Genomic DNA, 8,540 nt, shown 5'->3' with positions numbered 1-8,540 from the left:
TTATCAATGGAAAATAAAACATTCATATCTTAATTAGATAAGTATTCCACCCCCTGAGTCAATACAGTTGAAGTCGGAAGTTTACATACACTTAGGTTAGAGTCATTAAAACTCGTTTTTCAACCACTCCACAAATTTCTTGTTAACAAACTAAAGTTTTGGCAAATCGGTTATGACATCTTTTTTGTGCATGACACAAGTAATTTTTCCAACAATTGTTTACAGACAGATTATTTCACTTATAATTCACTGTATCACAATTCCAGTGGGTCAGAAGTTTTACATACACTAAATTGACTGTGCCTTTTTAAATAGCTTGGAACATTCCAGAAAATTATGTCATGGCTTTAGAAGCTTGTGATAGGCTAATTGACATCATTTGAGTCAATTGGAGGTGTACCTGTGGATGTATTTCAAGGCCTACCTTAAAACTCAGTGCCTCTTTGCTTGACATCATGGTAAAATCAAAAGAAATCAGCCAAGACCTCAGAAAAAAATGGTAGACCTCCACAAGTCTGGTTCATCCTTGAGGGCAATTTCCAAACGGCTGAAGGTACCATGTTCATCTGTACAAACAATAGTATGCAAGTATAAACACCATGGGACCACGCAGCTGTCATACCGCTTAGGAAGGAGACACGTTCTGTCTCCTAGAGATGAACGTACTTTGGTGCGAAAAGTGCAAATCAATCCCAGAACAACGGCAAAGGACCTTGTGAAGATGCTGGAGGAAACAGGTACAAAAGTATCTATATCCACAGTAAAACGAATCCTATATCGACATAACCCGAAAGGCCGCTCAACAAGGAAGAAGCCGCTGGTCCAAAACCGTCATAAAAAAGCCAGACTACGGTTTGCAACTGCACATGGGGACAAAGACTGTACTTTTTGGAGATGTCCTCTGGTCTGATGAAACAAAAATAGAACTGTTAGGCCATAATGACCATCGTTATGTTTGGAGGAAAAAGGGGGAGGCTTGCAAGCCGAAGAACACCATCCCAACCGTGAAACACGGGGGTGGCAGCATCATGTTGTGGGGGTGCTTTGCTGCAGGAGGGACTGGTGCGCTTCACAAAATAGATGGCATCATGAGGATGGAAAATGATGTGAATATATTGAAGCAACATCTCAAGACATCAGTCAGGCAGTTAAAGCTTGGTTGCAAATGGGTCTTCCAAATGGACAATGACCCTAAGCATACTTTCAAAGGTGTGGCAAAATGGCTTAAGGACAACAAAGTCAAGGTATTGGAGTGGCCATCACAAAGCCCTGACCTCAATCCCATAGAAGATTTGTGGGCAGAACTGAAAAAGTGTGTGCGAGCAAGGAGGCCTACAATCCTGACTCAGTTACACCAGCTCTGTCAGGAGGAACTGGCCAAAATTCACCCAACTTATTGTGGGAAGCTTGTGGAAGGCTACACGAAACGTTTGACCCAAGTTAAACAATTTAAAGGCAATGCTACCAAATACTAATTGAGTGTATGTAAACTTCTGACCCACTGGGAATGTGATGAAAGAAATAAAAGCTGAAATAAATCATTCTCTCTACTATTATTCTGACATTTCACATTCTTAAAATAAAGTGGTGATCCTAACTGACCTAAGACAGGGAATTTTTACTAGGATTAAATGTCAGGAATTGTGAAAACTGAGTTTAAATGTATTTTGCTAAGGTGTTCAGGTTTTCACCCTGATTACAATTTTCTCCCATTTTCTTAAATATCTATAAGCTTTGTCAAGTTGGTTGTTGATTATTGCTAGAGAGCCATTTTCAGGTCTTGCCATAGATTTTCAAGCCGATTTAAGTGAAAACTGTCACTAGGCCACTCTGGAACATTCAATGTCATCTTGGTAAGCAACTCCAGTGTATATTTGTCCTGCTGAAAGGTGAATTTTCCTCTCAGTGTCTGTTGGAAAGCAGACTGAACCAAGTTTTCCTCTAGAATTTGGCTGGCAGTCTGTTCTGTTTTTTATCCCCCAAAAAGCATACCCATAACATGATGCAGCCACCAGCTTGGGTAATAATATGAAGAGTAGCACTCAGTGATATGTTGTTGGATTTGCCCCAAACATAACGCTTTTGTATTCAGGACAAAACGTTCATTTCTTTGGCAATTTTTTTTGCAGTATTACTTTAGTGCCTTATTGCATGTTTTGGAATATTTTTATTCTGTACAGGCTTCCTTCTTTTCACTCTGTCATTTATGTTAGTATTGTGGAGTAACTACAATGTTTTTGATCCATCTTCAGTTATCTGTTATCACAGCCATTAAACTCTGTAACTGTTTTAATATCACCATTTGTGAAATCCCTGAGCGGTTTCCTTCCTCTCTGGCAACTGAGTTTGGAAGAATGCCTGTGTCTTTGTAGTGACTGGGTGTATTGATACACCATCCAAAGTGTAATTAATAACTTCACCATGCTCAAAGGGAGGAGGTCAGTGACCTGGCAGAGACCTGTCATTGTGGTGCCAGGACAACAACCTCTCCCTCAACGTGGGCAAGACAAAGGAGCTTATCGTGAACTACATGAAACGGAAGACCGAACACGCCCCATTCACTTCAACGAGGCTGTAGTGGAGCTGGTCGAGAGCTTCAAGTTCCTTGGGGGCCACATCGCTAAGGACCTATCGTGGTCCAAACACACCAACACAGTCGTGAAGAGGGCACAACAATGCCTCTTCCCCCTCAGAATGCTGAAGAGATGTGTCATGGGCCCTCAGATCCTCAAAAAGTTCTACAGCTGCACCATTGAGAGCATCTTGACTGGCTGCATCACCGCTTGCTATGGCAACTGCTCGGCATCCGACCGCAAGGTGCTACAGAGCGTAGTGCATACGGCCGTGTACATCACGGGGGCCGAACTCCCTGCCATCCAGGACTTCTATACAAGGCTGTGTCAGAGGGAAGGCCCTAAAAATTGTCAAAGACTCCAGCCACCCCAGTCATACACTGTTCTCTCTGCTACCGCACGGCAAGCGGTACTGGAGCGCTAAGTCTGGGACCAAAAGGCTCCTGAACAGCTTCTACCCCCAAGCCATAAGATGGCTAAATAGTTAACCAAATAGCTACCCACACTATCTGCATTGAACCTTTTTGCACTCTTTTTTTGAATCAATGCACACACACTGGACTCTACCCACTCACACATACTTACATTGACACTCCAACACACACTCCCTCACTCACACATAACACGTACACACAGGCACACATTCGCCACACACACACTTACACATTCATCACATACTCTGCTGCTACTGTCTATTATTTATCCTGTTGCCTAGTCACTTTACCCTTACCTATATGTACATATCGACCTCAATTTCCCCATACCCCTGCACATCGACTCGGTACTGGTATCCCATGTCTATAGCCAAGCTATCATTGCTCATTGTGTATTATTTCCACATGTTACTATTCTTTTCTTCAATTATTATTGTTGTTATTATTATTATTATTAATGTACAGTATATAATTTTGTATTCTGCATTGTCGGGAAGGGCCCGTAAGTAAGCATTTCATATTAGTCTACACCTGTTGTTTGCGAGGCATGTGAAAATAAACATTTGATTTGATATTCAACGTCTGCTTTTTTAGATTTATACCCATCTACCAATAGCTTCCCTTATTTGCGGGGCATTGGAAAACCTCCCTGATTTTTATGGTTGAATCTGTGTTTGAAATTCACTGCTCGACTGAAGGACCTCACAGATAATTGTAAGTGTGGGGTACAGAGATTAGGTAGTCATTCAAAATTCATGTTAAACACTATTATTGGAGTGAGTCCATGCAACTTATTATGTGACTAGGCTTGTCATAACAAAGGGGTTGAATACTTATTGACTCAAGACATTTCAGCTTTACATTTTTTATTAATTTGTAAACATTCCTAAAAACATAATTCCACTTTGACGTTATGGGGTATTGTGTGTAGGCCAGTGATGCATCTCAATTTAATCCATTTTAAATGCAGGATGTAACACAAGAAAATGTGGAAAAAGTCAGGAAGTGTGTCTACTTTCTGAAGGCACTGTATGTACATTACTGTATATCTATGTATGTACATTTCAACGCTGGTGTTCGTCATTGAACTAGATAATCCAGGGTAACACATTCAGATACAACACACAGTAGACACGCTTTAGTCAATCCTACATTTTATTTGAATAATGTGTACAGCTCTATGCTCTACAGCAAGCTAACACAGTAGTGCGGTAGAGACGGGGGTGGGGGTTGCTCAGCACGGGACCGTGTGACACAACACACCTCACGGTCTTGAGAGGAGGCGCCCTCAGAGTGTCTCACTGCATACCTTATGTTGTATGCCAGAGGGAACATATAGAGTGGTGGCTTTTTATTGCTTGAAAAGACTTAACCTATCAAACAGGAAAAAAACAAATACTTATTAAAATGCCCATGTAGTGGACATGAGTCAGCCTCATGGTCTCGCGATGAGGTGATGGTGAAATCCACTAATATGAACTAATGTTGTGGATTTACCTCTGTGACCTCCGGCTTCTGTCAGGGTTGACCTCTGGGCGCCAATGGCGAGAGAGTTTTTACACAAAAAAACCTTCCTCCCTCAAAATGGAAGACATACTCAGCAGTAGAAATTCATTCAAATGTCTCCCTCATCCTCATTTTCTTCATGCTAGTGAGTAAATGGATAGAGAAACATTTTAGTAAATGTGGAATTGGAAACCAGATAGAAGATAGAAGTGAGGATACCAGGGTGATCTCAAAAGTCATTGCTTGATTCCTTGTGTCTGTTCTCCTTGCCACCTCCTCAAAGGATCAGACGGAAGCAAGGAGAGCAGAAGGGGAAGATCTGAATTTTCTATGAAGAATCAACAAAATACTTTTAAGACTCATCCTCCACTGGTATTCAGAAAGAGGAGAACAAGGCTTGCCTAATAAATCAGACTGATACCAATTCTTGGTATACAGTCTGAAAAAAAGTTTCCTTACAAGCCAGAATGTTCAATACAATTACATTTGAACTTACTCTATCTGTTATCTGTGAGGTTGGTCCTTCAGAACATCCACAGGAAAGTATTATTTACCCAATTTTTTAGAGCGCCAGTACTGCCTTTGAAATTTCTATCACCTGGCACGACTTTGGTTAGTGTGCATGCATCTTGTGCAGGTAATTCCGTCTTGTGCACATGCCTTAGGTCACGAGCAAACAAATATTGATTGCCACACACAGAGACCTGCGTTTCGAAGTTGGTTTAATAATGCTTTCCTGTGGATATTTTGTCTCAAATTTCAACCCACTGACAATTGGCAGAGTAAATTCAAATATAATTTTCTTCAACATTCATGGCAGACAAGGTATATTTAGTTTTTTTTCTATGTAATTGTGCATGGCTATGCTGCAACGTTACGCAGCATAACCACAGCAGGACTACTCTAAGGCAGAACACCATACAACTGTGTTGGGCCTCTTTGGCTCATCATTGTCGTCATAAGACACCTTTCACCACAATCTGATTCAACAGTATATCAAAGCTGTTTAGCTATTTGATTAAGAATAAAGGGATAGTGTTTTTATTTGTTATTTGTCTGTGATATAATATCATATCAGCGTGTCACTTACACATTTCAATGTCCAAAATGTGTAAGATTTGAAGTGTCCGTTTTCTCTGTTCTTATTGCTTAGTTGTAGAGTGGAATGTGTCCGTGTGAAAGTAAGGATCTTTTTTGGACATAGCTGGCTCTAGCCACAGACCACATCTGTACCTACACCACTATAAGCACAGGTACAGTATATCACAATAACATTATCCAAGGCCATGTGCTTTAAACGAAAGCTTAACAGTCTAACTTCTAGTTCCCTAAGAAGAACATGTAATGTATAAACATTTTCAATGAGGATTGCCATGTTACTGTCATTTCGATATTGAATGGGGAATCTGTTCTCAGAAGCTGAGGAAATAGTGCACAGTCCTGATAAATTGCTTGCTTGCAGGCTAAGGGTTAAGGGCCATTATGGAGGCCTTGACCATGAATCTGGGCACCATGACAGAACCTTCTTGCAGTTTTCCACACAGAAAAAGAAAGTTGTGCCTATGGGACACGGCCATTTTTTGGGAGGCTTGACAGCAATTGTTGCCAGCAACGGTTTAAGTTGGTTGCTTTTCAGTAATGAGGCAGCTCTTCTTACATTGTAAAAAACAACAATGTTAAATGTCTGCATTGAATTCAATTCATCTTGTCTTCTTCAAGGCATTCCATGACAATACCTTTTCCAAATGCCTTATAGACAGATAAATACAGAAAATAACATAATAGTTTTATAACATTCTGTGATATAATAAACATAATATATTAAACAATCAGTTAAATAAGTCATAAAAAATATTAAGTTAAACAATCATAATAAAACATATCCTTCTAATACCTCTTACAGTATTCCATTTAATATTGTATACCGGTAATAAGAAATATTTTGTATTAAATAACCCATTGACAACATTTCCCGTGTGGCTCAGTTGGTAGAGCATGGCGCTGGTAACACAAGGGTTGTGGGTTCAATTCCCACGGGGGACCAGTATGAAAAGTATGCACTCACTACTGTAAGTTGCTCTGGCTAAGAGTGTCTGCTAAAAATATTACCTCTGTGTTATATCGACTTATTATCAGACTATATATGTACATTCATATAAGGGTTAAGCTATATTACCTACCAAGATATACAGTTTCAAAATGTAAGAATATCTGATGTTGAATGTAAAATCCACCAATTTCATCAACTAAAAGACAATAAAAAGGAAAAGAGACTAGGTTAAATGTTCAGATCAAGTGACACCACACATCTTTATCTGGTTGGGTGCTATTCTTTCACTACACCACTAGGGTCAGCCAAGTGCAAATCAATGTCATTGGCTGGTTTCATAGCTTCAACTAACGGCTTTCAACAGCTGCTGTCTACACAGCTTGGAGTCTACCATGTAGATAACCAAAATGACCCCTTTATTTAAGAAAATTAGATTTCTCTTCTCAGCTATCTGAGACAAGAGACAAATCTACCAGAAGGCCCTAATAACCCCTTTTTGCTTGACTAGTTGTCATAGGCGTCGATGAAAGGGGACCAAAGCGCAGCGGGTATAGTGCTCATCTCTTTTATTATCGTAATAAAGTGAACACTTAAACAAAAATAATAAACTGACAATCAACAGTTCCGTAAGGTTCTCAGACTATACAGGAAACAACCACCCACAAACCCAAAGGAAAAAACAGGCTGCCTAAGTATGGCTTCCAATCAGAGACAACGAAAGACACCTGCCTCTGATTGGAAACCATACTCGGCCACACATAGGAAATAACATAGAAAAAGAAAACTAGAACATATCCCCTGGAAACAAACAAACCCCAAAACACACAGAAACAACACCCCCTGACACGCCCTGACCATACTACAATGACAAATGACCCCTTTACTGGTCAGGACGTGACAGTACCCCCCCCCCCCAAAGGTGCAGACTCCGAACCTCCAAAAAAAACCCACAAAACCAAGCCCAAACCTAAAGGGAGGGAAGGGAGGGTGGCCACCGTCAACGACGGTTCCTGTGCTACACCCCCCCCCCCCCTTCGCCAATCCTCCCACTACGGAGGTGGCTCTGGCTCTGGGCGTAGCTCCCGTTCAGAAGACTCTGGGCTGAGAGGCGTCGCTGGAGGCCCCGGGCTGAGAGGAGTCGCTGGAGGCCCCGGGCTGAGAGGCGTCGCTGGAGGCCCCGGGCTGAGAGGCGTCGCTGGAGGCCCCTGACTGGGGAGCGTCGCTGGAAGGAGAGTGCGCGGAGCAGGCACAGGACGTACTGGGCCTTGGAGGCGCACTGGAGGTCTGGCGCTCAGGGCTGGCACAACCCGTCCTGGCCCGATGCTGACTATAACCCAGCAAGGGCGGAGCGCTGGCACAGGACGAACTGGGCTGTGCTGGGGAATGCGGGGCACCGTACATGGAGCAGGCGTAGGATATCCTGGGCCCAGGATTCTCACTGGAGGTCTGACACTTACAGCTAGCAATATTTCGTCCTGGCTCAATGCTCACTCTAGCCCGGCAAGGGCGAAGCGCTGGCACAGGACGAACTGGGCTGTGCTGGGGAATGCAGGGTATCGTGCGTGGAGCAGGCGTAGGATATCCTGGACCGAGGAGCCGCACTGGAGGCCAGATACATTGAGCCAGCGCACTTTTCCCTGGCTGCCGGCTAACTGTCGCACGACAACATTGAGGAGCCTGTATTGACCGCACCGGGCTCTGAGTGCGTATGGGCGACATAGTGCGCATTCCTCCATACTGCCTAGCTCCTCCCTCTGTGCGTCTGCTCCGTCGTGTGCTTTCTACCAGTCCCTTTCTCCGGAATCCAGCGTCGTCATCCGCTCTTGACTCCCCGACTGGCTCTGGTTTCCTCCATGGCTCCCTCCAAAATGCCCGGGAAGTTAGGTCAGGGTTCCCCCCTGACCTAGCAAAACTCCCCTTATGCCCCCCCCCAAAAAATGTTTTGGGGGCTGCCTCTTCACCTCCTGAATAGGAGGA

This window comes from Salmo salar, chromosome ssa20 (genome assembly GCF_905237065.1).
Source record: "Salmo salar chromosome ssa20, Ssal_v3.1, whole genome shotgun sequence".
Lineage (NCBI taxonomy): Eukaryota > Metazoa > Chordata > Actinopteri > Salmoniformes > Salmonidae > Salmo > Salmo salar.
The sequence above is the reverse complement of the archived record's forward strand: the minus strand, read 5'-3'. Positions refer to the sequence as shown.